Below are 15,858 nucleotides of genomic sequence, written 5' to 3' on the forward strand. Positions count from 1 at the left end.
ATGTCACTGGTCTCCAGCCATCATCAGGCTGGGAGCCATGAGATCAGGGAACTGTTGGAACCCAGGGAAGGAGTCCTCTGTCATTCCTAACATTACTAGTCCTCAGCTACTAGTTTATTTTTCCAAGAGTTTGCTGCAAGATTTTTGTTCCTTCCATTGTGGCTTTTGTTGCTTCAGTTGTAGGGAGACCAGCGTATAGAGTCAATAGGATCATGGAGACTGGATGTAGGGAGAAAAGCTGGGAGTTAAGAATGAGAAATAGGACTAGGGTACAAAAAGGGAAAGTGATACGACTTAGTAGAGACCAGATTTTCCCTGCTATGTGAGATACAAGACAGATATCCTCATTGATTGTCTTTACAACTAACAATACAGGTGGCTTCAGGGAGAAAAAAATCTATCTACCATCTATCTATCTTAGACCTTAGGAAGCCTCAGATTCCATGTGGAATGTTGTATATCTCCTGTAAACAACTCTGAATACCATATTAGCCTGCTGAAGAAGACTAGCTTTCAGGAAGGAAAGGCCCTGTGGTAAAGGCCCCTATGGACGCCTGTTTGTAGAATATATGGCCCTCACTAATGATGTTGGACAGTCCTGAAGGATGAGCCAGTCAGAGTTAGGGCTGAGGCTCATGGGTTTGAGAACAATCTTATTTTTAAAAATCTCTAGAATCAGTCTTTCATTCTTAGGCAGAAGCTAAGAAAGTTCTGTCTTGGGGAATTTCCTCTTTCTAAGTACTTTTGATTTTGTTGGCAATACTTAGAAATTACTGAATCACCTCTTGAAATTCTGGTCTTCAGTGTGTGGTCTCAAATCTTCTTTGAGTTAATTATGCAGTTAGGAGAGAAGTGTCACCTTATCATGAGGCATGCTCTGGTAAAAGCCCTTTCAGCTAGGAATATTAAGAGGTCAAATGAGACTGCCTGAGACAGGCTTCCCTGGAAAATGTAGAGCACTGTCCAAGGTCAGTTAGTACATTATTGTTCCCATCTCTGTTAGGGGCTCATTCTTTTCCTGCCTCCTCTGTCCAGTCCTGGACTCCATTCATCCTCTGTAGAATTAAATACCTCCTGGCTCCAGAAAGAAGTTGTCACATAATAGATACTTGGTTGTGTCAAAGAACAGCAATTCTGTACTCTTTTTCAATCAGTCCCTTAACCAATTCCTTTATAAAAGACTGGCCTAGATTATTTACATATGAGATTTACTTTCCTAACCCAGGCCTCCTATTCCAAAGGGACTCCTTAATAGATGATCAGAGCAGGGAAGCATTTGGGTCAGTATGCTCAATTTCTTTTTCTTTCTTTTTCTTTTTTTTTTTTTGCTTGGTTATGCTGCTTTGCCATAAAAAAAAAATAGCAGAAAAAAATACACTGCTATATTCCTCTGACGGTTTCAGTCCTGAAGGAGAATATGAGGCTGTTGGAAATAGAAGGAGAGAAAGTACTCTCCCACCTTGTCTTATTACCCAGTCCCTCTCCTTCTCAGATTACTATATTTAAGCAACTCCTTTTAGGAAAGAGAGGAGCAGAATTCAAATAAAAAAGAAAATGGGAAGACTAATCTGCAAGCTCAAGGAAGGCAGCGTCTATCTTGTCCTTATCAGCATCCCCAGAGTCTAATAGCTTGTGAAAGGCAGGACCTATATAGCTGATGATTGAAGATATTCACACATCAGCACCCATGATTCCTGGGAGACACACACTCAACCCATTATATATTTGCCTTTCATTTAACCAACTCAGTCTCCTTCTCTGTGCTCTATTCCACTGCCAACTCTTAGACCTAACTACACTTCTCATGGATTGGATAGATTTCCAAAGAATATTTCCTATTTTCACATGTAGTTTATATATCCATTTATTTATCACACCTGGTATTTGCCACAAACTCTAGAATAATTTTTAGACAATTGAAGAATTACTCTTATTGTAAATGTCCCAGCAGTGCTATTTTCTGCTTATAAAAAAATCCATCCTTAAATGCCACTTGTAATTGTTTTTTCCTAGTTGAAAAATATTCTGAATTTTCATCACATTTCAGGGACTCGCAGGCGTACAATGCCTCATCTCGAAACTATTACATAGATTGACAGGAAGGCCAAGTGCAGGGCCCTTAAAAGTCCACACATTTAATGCTGAGCTGAGAAGGCAGTAATCAGAGAGTGGAGAGAAAAACCAAGAGAGCAGTGTTACTGAAAGCAAGGGAGGTTTTCAGGAAATAATGGGTGGGGACTTCCACTTGAGGTGGTCTGGTACAATTGCATTTTGAGTGAGAGCCAAATGTAAAAATATATATTTTTAAAGAGAGCTGTGTTTAAGAGGAAAAAAAATATCTCTTTGGATGAAGTGTGGAATGGAAAGTGAATGCTGAGTGGGGCTAAAGCTCTTGCCAGTTCCTCTGGGTCTGCTTCAGGCAGGAACATCCAGGAGTTGAGGTCCTTTGCAAATAAAGGAACAAAATGGTTCCCTGAATGGTGAGAGACTGATCTGGGTCAGTGCTCAAGTGAGGATGTTGGATCAGGTAAGGAAGGAAGGGGTGCAGGCCAGCCCGGCCAGCATATTGATTCTGTGATTGGGCCGGTTTCGACTCATGTTTCTCCTAATTACAGGTTATTTTTTTTTTCTTGTGTCTTTGCATGCCTGTTAATTATTGGCTGGATGCCAAATGTAGTGAATTTTGACCATCCAGTCCTGGCCATTTTTGTATTCCTGTACATTCGATTGAACTTTGTTCTGGGATGTAGTTAAATTACTTGGCAATAGTATCATCCTTTGGGGTCTTCCTTTTAAGATGTGTGGAAGGAATTGGAGCGCTCCTCATTCTGGGACTATTTATTCCCCACAACAGAGGTGAGACTTTTCTGAGTGCTCAGCCCAAGGTCCTGTGCTTCGTGAGACTTCCTAGGTGCTCCTAGATTTGTGTGAGTACCTGGGCCTGTTCCCTTCCTTTCTTAGCACTTCTTCCTTCAGCCTCTGGTAGTTTCCTCACATCCTTGTGATGATCAGGTGAATGCTCCAGGAGCCCTGCACACCTCCAGGCTAACTTCCTGCGTACCTTTCTTCTCTCTGGTACCCTCTTTTGTTTCCCCAGCCCCACCCCAGCTCTGTCTTCTCAATTCAGGCCCCTCCTAGACCTCCTCTTTCAGCTCCACAGCTGAAAACTCTGTCATGACAATAGCTGGGGCAATTATAGGGCTTACATGTTTGTTTCCCATCTTTTAGGGTCACTGTCTTTCATTGTCTCATGGCCAGATTTACCCTTTTTTATGGTTGTTTGAGGCAGAAGGGTAAGTCTCATCCCTGTTAGTCTTGACCATAAATAGAAGTTTTTAGACTGACACTTCAATAGGAGGTTGTATTATTATTTTATTTTTGTTGTTGTTGTTGTTGTTGTTGTTTTTAAGGATGAGAGTTGCTTAAGTATTCTTTTGTTTTGAGGAGAAGATGCTAGAGAAAAAGAAGAGATTAAAGATATAAAAATATGGGAGCTGGGCACAGTGGTGCATACCTGTAATCCCAGTGGCTCAGGAGGCTGAGGCAGGAGGATATTGAGTTCAAAGTCAGCCTCAGCAAAAGGGAAGCACTAAGCAACTCAGTGAAACCCTGTCTCTAAATAAAATACAAAATAGGGCTGGGGATGTGCCTCAGTGACACAGTGTCCCTGAGTTCAATCTCTGGTACCAAAAAATAAAAAAATGAAATAAAAATTATATGGGAAAGAGAAAGGGCAGACTAGATGGACCATAATCCCTTAGGAGGTGGAAAAAGAAAGGTCATTCTTTGTAGAAGCAGAAGTGCACCTCCTTGCCCGATGCAAGAAGAAAATAAATAATGCTGGTTGCAACTGTAGATCAGCAGAGGTTTGGGATGGAAAGTTAAAGAAGTTGAACCCTGATAGTTTGTTTTCCCATTGGAGTATAAATTAGATTATTTACCCAGAATGAGTAGATGTGAACTATAGGGATCAATAGAAATGGAAAATTGGGGAGTATATAAAATTTGGAGAATACAAAAAGGGTCTGACTAGGAGTAACAAAAGTGTTTTAAAGTTCAGGTCCTGGTAAGGTTGACTGAGGAGCGCATCCACTCACTAACAAATATGAAGTGAGACCTCACCGTGATTGATTTGTAGATTTCTGTTAGAAAGAATAGAATCTTGATAAGATTATCTGTTTACATCTTTGATAACATGAGCTTGCAAGAATGAATCATTAATGGGTTTGTTAGGTTTTGATGAGGTAGAGAAGCATTTAGGAATGTGGGGTTCAGGGAAGGTACTCTTCAATATTTAGATGAAGATTTTACAGTTGGGGCAGAGTGAAAGTATTCAGTAGGGAGGAAAAATGAAAATCTAGTTTATTTTTTCTTTTCTGGGGTCAGTGAAGAGGGAAGGATTTGCAACAATTAGCACCAAAGCTCATGTGCTGAAGGCTTGGTCCCAGCTAATGGCACGACAAGGTGGGTACTTTAGAGAGAGAGGCCTCCTCCTTTAAGAATTAGGTCATTGGGGGTATGCCCTTGAAATATATATTGGAACTCTGGCCCCTCCTGTCTCTCTTTGCTTCCTGGGCATCATGAGGAGAGTAGCTTTGCTCCAGCACACCCTCCCCACCATGATGTTCTGACTTGATACAAGCCCGAAGTAACTGGCCCACATGACCATAAACTGAAACCTCTGAAACTGTGAGCCCAAACAAGCCTTCCCTCATGTAAGCTGTTTTATTCAGGTATTTTGTTGCAGTGACAGAAAACAACAATGTTGTACAAATCTTAGTGATACAGAATACAATGTAAAAGAATCTATATATTTCCCATATCTTCATATTGTGCCTTATTGTTATAAAATAGACTGAAGACCAAAATATATGAACACACGCAAACACTTATACCTAAATACAAAGCATTCTTCAAATTTAGGTTTCACAGAGGTATTCACAGATTTCTATCAGGTTGTTTCCGCACCATTCAGAACATAGCAAATTTGGAGTATTTTAAATCAATAATAAACCTTGGGTTGCTCAATATTAGCTATAGGTCACTTATTGGCATGTGGTATGTAATTTAACAGGGGTAAAAAAGATAGAGGTCGGATCATTACCTACGCCCTTATTTTTTTCGTTTTGAACTTACAACATCCCCCACATTTTACATTTTATTGAGGTTAAGACAGGCAAAGTCTCTTGCTCTACAAAGTGAGTTGAAAGAGTTTAGATTCCAGAATGAGAGTCATACCTACTTGGCTAAGCCACACTAATCAGGTATTTGGTCAGATATTATTCTAGATTTTTCTGTGGAGGTATTTTTAAAAGATGAGATTAGTATATAAATCAGTAGATGTCTAATGAAGCAGATTACCCTTCATAATGTGGTTGGGTCTCATTCAATCAATTGAGGGCTTGTAATAGAAAAAAAAAAAATACCTCCCAGGAAGAAGGGGAATTCTGCCAGCTGACTATCTTCTGAGAATTGCAGTTCTGCCTGGGTCTCAGGCCTATCAGCCTACTCTGCAGTAACTTGCCAGCCTCCACAACTTTTGAGCCAATCCCTGAATACTTTTCTCTCTCCTCTTCCTCCATATAAATATAGAGATATATACACAAATCTTATTGATTGCATTTTTTTAGAAAACCCTGATTAGTGCAATGCTGTCACTAATACAACAATGTTAAATCTTAGAGAACTTAGTAAGTAGAATGATGTGCAACACCAGACTCTATTCTCAAGTGAGGGGTTTAAAGTAGACCAAGGAATAGTGAGTATCATAGTTTTTGAAATTTGGTACTCATTTTAGAGGCCATGGAAAAATGAGTCTGATCAGGGAGAAAATGCTGCAAATAACCATAAAATATCAATACATTGAATTTCTATCTTTTCTTTTAATATTACGATACTTGGTTTAAAATACTAATTTTAATTACAAATATTCCTTCACATTACTTAGATGGATGATACAACTAAATCTTTTTAATAAATAAAATATTATTCTCACACCATAAAATTTATTCTTTAAAAATGTGCAATTCAATGGTTTTTTAGTATATTCAGGAAGTTGTGTAACCATCACCACTATGTAGTTCCCAAACATGTTTATCACTCCAAAACAAAAAAATCCCACAACAATAAACAGTCATTCCCCATTTGCTCTTCTCCTGCAGATGCTTGGAAACCACTAATTTTGTTCTCTATAGATTTGTCTTTTCTAGATATACCAAATGAAATCATATAAATCCATTTAAAAGTCATCCATACCCCCCCCCCCAAAAAAAAAGCCACAGTTTTTATAAGAAGCCATAGATCTTATGTGCCTGGTTAATTTCACCAAGCATGTTTTCTTTTCTTTCTTTTTAAAAAATATTTTTATTTTATTTATATATTTTTTATGTGGTGCTGAGGATTGAACCCAGCACCTTGCACATGCTAGCCACCGCTCCAGCCCTCCAAGCATGTTTTCTAAGGTTTATCAATATTTTCGTATATTTTCCTACATTATTTTCCTATGGCTCATAAAATATCCTATTGTACATCTATACCAAATTTTATTTACCCATTCAGTAATTTATGTACATTCGGGTTATTTTTAACCTTTGGTTATTATGATTTGTTTTGGTTTTGATTTGCATTTCCCTGATGACTTATAACCTTCCACATATTCTTATGTCCTTGTACATTGTGCATCTTTTTTGGAAAAATGTCCATTTAAACTCCTTTGTCCATTTCTCAATTGGATTATTTGTCATTTTGTTCTTGAGTTGTAAATATTCTTTACTTATGCTATATAGTAGCATCTCCATAAGATAAATAATTTGCAAATATTTTCTTCCATCCTGTATTGTCCTTTCACTTTGATAGCATCCTTTGAAGTCCAACAACTTTTATTTTTATTTTGTTTAATTAATTAATTAAATTTTGTACTAGGGATTGAACCCAGGTGTGCTTTACCACTGAGCTACATTCCCAGACCTTTTTTTCTTTTTTAAAAAAATTTTACGACAGGATATCATTAATTTGCTTAGGGCCTTGAACTAGTCCTTTGATTCAGCCTCCTGAATCCCTGAGATTATAGGGTTATGCCACCATACCTGGCCCAACGATTTTTAATTTTATTGAAGTCTAATTTATCTGCATTTTTGTTGATTTTTTAGGATTTAGATATTATGTCAAAGAAAACACTGTCAAATCCATGGTTGCAAAGATTTACCCCTGTATTCTTCTGAGAGTTTTATGATTTTACATCTTGATATGTGGTTGATTTTGATTGCATTCTTCACCATGTGAATATCTACTTCTTCCAGTGTCATTTGTTGAAAAAACTATTCTTTCTCTCACTGGATTGTCTCATTGGATTGCTCATCAAAAATTAATTGGTAAAAAATGCATGTATACTTACCTCTACACCATTAATCTTTATGACTATTCTTGTGGGCCTATTTCTTCTTTAGTCTTTTTTGGGAGTATGTGTATTTATCTACATTTGTCCATTTTATTTAGATTATTGATTTTTTTTTGCTTTGTAATTGTTCAAAATATCCTTTCATGTACTATTTGTTTCTGAAGGATCAATAATAATGTCCTCTCTTTAATTTCCCATTTTAGTAATCTGAGCACTGTCGCTTTTCTTTTTGGTCAGTCTAACTAAGTGTTACATTTGCCAATCTTTACAAAGAACTGATTGATTTTTTAAAATTTTTTGGATTATCTGTTTTATTTTTATTTTTCCTTTAATCATGGTTTTATTCCAAATTCTATTTGCATTTGGTTTAGTCTGTTCTTATTTTCTAGCTTCTTAATATGTAAACTTAGGCTATTGATTTGAGCTCTTCTTTTGTTTTCTGCTCTTTGAAATAAGTTTGTACCCATTACACTATACAACATATCATTTTAAACACTGACTTTTAACTTACTAGTAAGATAAAGGAAAGACAAAAGCATTTGTCTTATTAGAAAGAAAAGACACCATCATTTATACTCTTCCATCATTATTATACCATAATTTTCACAATTTTATAATGTATCCATGAAATAATCTGTAGACAACTAATTTTAACAAACCAAAGAATACTTTTAAACTTATGTGACTATCTTAAATTATTTATAAGGTTTTAATTTTATAAAGAAGTTTGTTGTGGTAAAAAATAAAAGACAATGTTATCATATTAACCATTTTTAAATATACAGTGTGTGAATATAATGTTGTGCAATCATTATTATCCATCTCCATAAGACTTTTCATCTTCTAAAACGGAAACTATATATCCGTTAAATAACAACTCTGCATTACCCGTTCCTTTCAGCTCCTGGCAATCACCAGCCTACTTTCTTTCTCTATGATTTTGACAACTCTAAATACTTCACCTCAGTGGGATCATATGGTATTTGTCTTTTTTGTGTATGTTTTATTTCACCAGCATAATCTCCTCAAAGGTCATCCATGCTGTATTATATGCTAGAATTTTCTTCGTTTTCAAGGCTAAGTATTTCATGGTGTGTGTGTGTGTGTGTGTGTGTGTGTGTGTGTGTGTGTGTGTGAGAGAGAGAGAGAGAGAGAGAGAGAGAGAGAGAGAGAGAGAGAGAGATTTTGCTTAATCATTCATTGTCGATAGAAATTTGGTTGCTTCTATGTTTTACTTTTGTGAATAATGCTGCTTTGAATGTGGGTGTGAAAATATCTCCATGAGAACCTCTTCTCAATTCTTTTGGGTATATATTCAGATGTGGAATTGCTACATCTATTTTTAAATTTTGAGGAACTTACCATACTGGTTTCCACAGTGACTGTACCATTTTACATTCCCATGACAGTGTACAGCGCTCCCAATTTCTCCATTTTTATTTCCTATTTTTTGTTTATTTGTTTTTTTTTTTTCTGTTTTCATAGCCATCCTCATGCATGTATAGTGGTATTTCCTTGAAGCCTTGATTTGTACTTTTTTTTGGGGGGGTGCGGTACTGGGGATTGAACTCAGGTCCTTGTGTATGCAAGGCAAGCACTCTACCAACTGAGCTATATCCCCAGTCCTGATTTGTACTTCTTTAAAGATTAATGATATTGAACATTTTTCATGTGCTTACTGGCCATTTGTATATCTTCTTTGGGGAAATGTCCATTCTAGTCCTTTTTCCTCTTTCAAATTTGTTGGTTTTTTTGTTTATTTTGTTTTTGAGTTTACAGAGTTCTGCAAATATCCTGAATACCAATCCCTTATGAGATATATGCTTTGCAGTTTCCCTCTCAGTTTTTTTTTTAACTTGGTTATAGTGCCTTTTGATACTCATAATTCAAGATTTTTATTAAAGCCCAATTTGTCTGTTTATTTCTTTTGCTAACTGTGCCTTTGATGCCATATCCATAGACTCACTGTCAAATCCAATGTTGTGAAGCTTTTGCCAATGACTTCTTTAAGAGTTTTATAGTTTTAGCTCTTTGATTCACTGTGCATTTGCTTTTGTAAGTGGGGTTCAGTAAAGGTACAACCTTATCATTTGCATGTAGATATACAGTTTTTCCAGCAAAAGACTACCCTTTACCCCATTGAATGGTCTGATAGCCTTATTAAAAAAATCATTTGACCATGTATGAAAGGGTTTATTCTTGGCACTTTTATATTTTATTCTATCAGTGTATATGTCTGTCTTTTTTCCACTACTATACCATTTTGATTACTGAATCTTTGTAGTCAGGAAGTCTGACTACATCATTTTTTTTAATGATGATCATGATAGGTTTTTCCATATATGGCTTCTATCATGTTGAGATAGTAGTTTCTTTCTATTCATCATATAGCTGGCCTCAAACTTGTAATCCTTCTTGCATTTTCACAATGTATCTGATCATTTGGTATCCCTTGATATTCTGTATGAGTTTTATGATGGCTTTTCTCTTTTTTTTGCAAAAATAAAAAACTAAAAAAGCATTATTAATATTCTATTAGGGTTTGAATCTATCTATAGATCCCTTTGCGCAGTATTGACATCATACTGAGCTATTGTTTTCCAAACCACCTATTTTTCATTGTACCAGACTTTCACTTCTTTGGTTAAGTTGATTCTCAGGAGTTTCATTCTTTTGGATGTGGTTGTAAATGGAATTGTTTTTGTAATTTCCAGGTCAAATTATTCATTATTAGTATATAGAGATGCAACTGACCTTTGCATCTTAACTTTGTGTGCTGAATTCATTTATTAGTTATAGCAGGTTTTTTTTTTTTTAGTAGACTACCCAGGGTTTTATTTTTACTTCATTTTTTGTAGTATTGGGACTGAACTCAAGGGTGGTTTATCACTGAAGTACTTCCCAGCCCTTTTTACTTTTTAATTTGAAACAGAATCTCATTATGTTGCCCAGGCTGGCCTCAAACTTGTAATCCTTCTGCCTCAACCTCCTGAGTAGCTGGGATTACAGATGTGCACCACAAGGAAAGTCTCTGGTTTAGGGTTTTATACATATAAGGTGATATCATATACAAACAGAGGTAATTTTACTTCTTTTCCTCTCAAAATTTTAGTGCCATTTGAGTTCTCTGGTAAGAACTTCCAGGGGTATGCCAAACACACGGGAAAAAATAGGCATTCTTGATTTTTTGTTGTTGTTGTTTTGTTTTGGGTTTTTTTCCCCATCTTGGAGATAATAGTTTCATTCTTTTTTTTTTTAATGATGATCATGATAGGTTTTTCCATATATGGCTTCTATCATGTTGAGATAGTTTCCTTCTACTCATTATTTGTTGAGTGTTTTATATTAAAAGTTGTTGAATCATATGAGATTCTTTTTCTGCATCCATTGAAATGATCATGTGATCTTCTCCTTCATTCCATTAACGGGATGCATTCCATCAATCTATTTCATATATTAAAACATCTGCATTCCAGGAAGAAATCCCACTTAATCATGGTGTATAATCCAGTTAATATGCTGCTGGATTTGATTTGTTAGGATTTTGTTGAGGATTTTTGCATTGATGTTTATAAGGGATATTGTTCTGTTCTCTTTTAAAAAAATGTCTTTGTCAGGCTTTGGTATCAAAGGCTTATGAGTTAGGGAGTTTTTACTCTCTTTAATTTTTTAGAATAATCTGAAAGGCTTTTTAGCACTAGTTCTTTAAATATTATATTATTTACCAATGAAGCCACCAGGTTCAGAGATTTTCTTACTGGAGATTTCTGATTACTGACTCAATTTTTTTTTAACAAGTTATAGGTCTATTTTTTAAATTTCTTCATGATTTAGTCTTGGTAGTTTTTGTGTTTCTAGATATATTTGTCCATTTCATCTAGGTTATCCAGTTTTCTGGCATACAATTTTTCATTGTATTCTCATAACCTGTTTTATTTATGGAGAGTCAGTAGTGATGTGCCCACTTTCATTAGTAATTTCGGTCTTCTTTCTTTCTTTCTTTCTTTCATAGTTCATCTAGCTAAAGACTTGTCAGCTGTACTGATTGTTTTTCAAAGGCTCAACTTTTGGTTTCATGGATTTTTCTTTCCTTTCTAGTCTCTATCTCATTGATCTCTGTTCTAATACTTACTGTTTGCTTCCTTCTGGTAGCTTTTGGTTTCACTTATTGTTTTTCAAGTTCTTTAAGATGTAAAATTAGGCTGTTGATTTGAGGGGTTTTATTTGCTTTCTTTTTTCTTTTTTTCAGTGTTAGGGATTGCACTGGAGGGTCTCATAAATACTAGAATAGCACTCTACCACTGAATTGCATTCCCACCTTTTTTCTTGTTTTTTAATAGAGGTGTCATATGAAGAAGTTACCCCCTTAGCACTGCTTTTACTGTGTTCTGTAATTCTGGTATGTTGTGCTTTTATTTGCATTTGCTTCTAAATATTTTATCATTTCCATTTTAATTACCTCATACACACACACACACATATTTGTTGGGTTTTGTTTGTTTGTTTGTTTGTTTTTGGTATGGGGGATTGAACACAGGCATACTTAATCACTGAGCCACATCCCCATCCCTTTTTACATTTTTATTTTGAGAAAAAGTCTCACTAAAAATTGCTCAAGGCCTCACTAAGTTGCTGAGTTTCAATCATGTAGGAAACAAAAAATAGTTACAAATTAGGGTTATAATAATTGTTGCTCATGTATTGATCTTTATTGAGATCCTTTTCTCTTCTTTTTGCTTCTAGTTATTATGTAGTGTCCCTTCATGTCATGCAGAACATCTTTTAGCATTTCTTGCAGGACAGATCTTGTGGTAATTTATTTTCTTCCTCACTTTTGAAGAACAGGTTTTCAAGGTATGAAATTCTTGGTTGATAGCATTTTCCTTTTAGCTCTTTGACTATATCAGCCCACTGTTTTTTGCCCTCTAACATTTCCAATGAGAAATCTACAGATAATCTTATTGAGGATCACTTGTACGTGATGATTGGCTGCTCTCTTACTGCTGTCAGATTTTCTTTACATATTTGTCTTTCAAAGTTTTAATTAACATTTAAATAACACGTTGTTTTGGTGTGGGTCTTTTTGAGTCAATGGTACTTGAAGTCTATTGACCTTTTTACATGTTTATATTCATTTCTTTCATCAAATTTGGGGAGTTTTCTGCCATTGTTTCTTCAAATATTCTCTGTGTATTTTCCTTCTCTTTTCTCCTTCTGGAACTCTCACAATATATATGCTGTTTTGTTTGATGGTGTCCCACTGTACTTTAGGCTTTGTCCGTTCTCATCCTCAGACTATTTATTTTTATGGTTTTATCCTAACTTTCCCCCAATTCTTTTTTTCTGTTGGTTCAAATTAGCCTTTGAATCCCTCTAGTGAACTTTTTACTTCAATTACTATACTTTTCAACTCTAGAATTTCTCTTTTCTTTTTGGTTTTTCTGTCTCTTTATTGATATTACCATTTTGTTCATATATTGCTTTCTTGATTTTCTCCAAATCTTTTAGTTCTTTCAGAATCTTTAAGGTGTTTAGTTCAGCATATTTTTTATGTGTTTTTTGTTTTGTTTTGTTTTGTTTGTTGGTTGGTTTTTGTTAAGACATTAACATCATCTCATCATCTGCTATCAGGTCTTTTATTTGGGGGCAGAAATTGTTTCTGTGGATTTTTTTTTCCTTGAATGGCTCATACCCATCCCACTTTTTTTTTCCTTTTTTAAACTTGGCCTTTGAATCTAATAATGTAACTCTGGAACTTAGATTTCTATTCTTTCCCAGGAGAAGGATATTCTCTCTCTCTCTCTCTCTCTCTCTCTCTCTCTCTCTCTCTCTCTCTCTTCTTTTCATTTTTTTTCCTTTCTTTTTTTTTTCTCTCTCTATAAGGCATGGTTCTTGTGGCCTACAGATGTCAGCCAACATATCTTTCTGTGTTTATTTATGGATGTGGCTTAGTGATCCATTGGGTGTCAGGAATTCTTACAGTTTCATAGAATGGATTGATGTAGATAACTTCAAAGAATTTGTACATATATTCCCAGTCCAGAAAGAAGTCCCTCCTTATCAGTAAATATCTTTGATAAATAATCCTGAAGAAAATATGTCTTCTGCTGGATGAGCTCTAGGTTAAGTTAAATAAACGCTTCTTTACAAGTGAGTTCTTTAGGAAACTAACCAACAAGTCAAATAATGGCCTTTCTCTTTCAAGAAACCCCAGAGACAATTACACCTCCCCTGTGGCTGTCAGGCTGTTGGCTTTCACTGTGATGGTGAACTCTCATTTTTAAGGATACTATGGAGATGGAAAGAGGAAAGGGAATAGAAATAGGGTAAGTTGCACCCAACAAAGGTCACCATTCTTGCTGAAAGTCAGTTGTTTTTCCCAAGATCATACAGATTGCAGCAAGTCTTTGGTTAATTTTTAGCATTCTGAAAATATTAATTTTGAAAAATTTTTTGAGTTTTTTTCATCACATTTATGGAAAAGAGGATTCTTGGGGGTTCTAACTCTGCCATTTTTGCTGACATTACCCTATTTGCCACTGAACTTGATGTGTGTTTTATATTTCATGAAGTCCAATTAGAAGGGCAATGCAGTCAGTGCCAATTCTCCTGCTCATTGTGTAGGAAGGAGAAAAAAGAGTTCCAGTTTCCAACTTCTTTTGGTTCAAGAGTCAGTGTGAAGCAGAGGAACCAGGGAGGAGCTATCTACTAGAATTGAATAAGATCATACACAGAGGGCTGTCCCATCACATCTTCCTACAGGTAAACCACACTTACGTGCATTTGTATTCTTATTTCTCCATCTTTCCTTGTAACATCACCATCCTTAGACTTTCCATAGCAAAGGCTGATTCATTTCCTTGGGAGACTGGCCTAAGGGCAGCTGTATGTGTCTGCAAGTCTCCAACATCCAAGAGAGGAAATTATTTGTGGTGTGTGTGTGTGTGTGTGTGTGTGTGTGTAGGATTAACTGTTTGTATCTATAATGATGACAAGTTGATAGTCTTGCATCTTTTTATAAAAAAAACCACTTTTAGGTAAATAAAATGTATAAAGACTCTTTTTGGTTTCTTTTATTCTTATCTCTCTAGTACTTTTTTATTATGGGATGAACCCTGTTCATTTAATTCTTTCAGGAAGAATACCTACTATGTCTGTGTGGTGATTAAATGTTTGTAAATTCTCTAAGAATTTCAAAATCTTACTATTCTTTCTGACTGCTAACCATGGACTATAGAATTAGCTTTTGTACTGCCCCTTAGTTCATCTACAGAACAAAGTGAATGTTTCTCCTCCCTCTTTTTGTCTTTTTATCCCACACCCATACTGTAAATTATTTTCAAAAAAGTTTACATAAGTAAACAAGGAACGTTTGGTAAAAATTTTTAGGCTTGTACCACTGCCTAGCATGAGATAGGGCACACTAGAGAATAGCCACCAGTACTTTCTCTTTCTTCTTCGCCAGATTTGCAGATGATGCAGAGACACGTGCATGTGCTCATTTGAGATATTGAGATTTTTGAGATATTTTCCTCTTTAATGATTCCACCTCTACTTCAGATATGTTCAAGAAATCATTTTCAAAAATACCTCATAAACTTACTTTGCAGAGTTCAGAATTTCCCGGGGTCAGTGTTGAAGTTAGGGGAGAGTGCCCAAGTCTGCCTATTTATTGTCTGTTACCTTATTTCCTCTTTGTACATAAGCAAACAGATTTGACATGTAGCTTGATACTCTCGGTTATGTGGGGGAGGGTGGGAACGTAGACAGCTGCCGAGAACTGCTGCAGGGTGGACGGCTGGATGCAGGTGCATGGACTGTCTCAATTTGACAGGCTTTAAGGCTTGCATTATCTCTAGTGATATCCAATATCCTATCCAATGAGGTCCTTAACAACAACAGAAGCAACACAGTTATAGATATTCACCAGGGCACATAGTTCCATAATGTTCACTCAAATCTACATAAATTAAACATCTATAGTGTGTTATTTTTGTGGTCTTTGTGATCACAGCATCACATCAGTTTATAAATTAACGCATGTCCCTGAGATTGTGATAAACTGTTAATTGCATGAGTTTCTTTTCTGCCTATGCTTAGCCTGCATGCTATGTGAAGATTAGAAATCTTCAGCTGCCATAATTTCTTGCCCGAGGAGTTTGAGGGATAGGAAGTAACCCTGGGTGAATCACTCTTTGGATTTTATCTTAATTTTGAGATTCTATACTCAGTGTCCAATGATCTGAAATTAGTCCCACTTTACCACAAAATAGATCATGGATAAGTTACTAGTTTTGAATCTCAATTTTCTTTGCTTTAATTGAAATTAATGATCCTCCTGTGAGTTATCACAAGCTACTTTTGAGCATGAAATGGTAAGAATGCATGTGAAAGTAGTTTGGAAAACACTAAAATGACTATTAGAGGCAGGCAAGGGCTAATACGTATATTTCCTCCCTGCT

Source organism: Callospermophilus lateralis, chromosome 16 (genome assembly GCF_048772815.1).
Source record: "Callospermophilus lateralis isolate mCalLat2 chromosome 16, mCalLat2.hap1, whole genome shotgun sequence".
In the NCBI taxonomy this organism is placed as follows: domain Eukaryota; kingdom Metazoa; phylum Chordata; class Mammalia; order Rodentia; family Sciuridae; genus Callospermophilus; species Callospermophilus lateralis.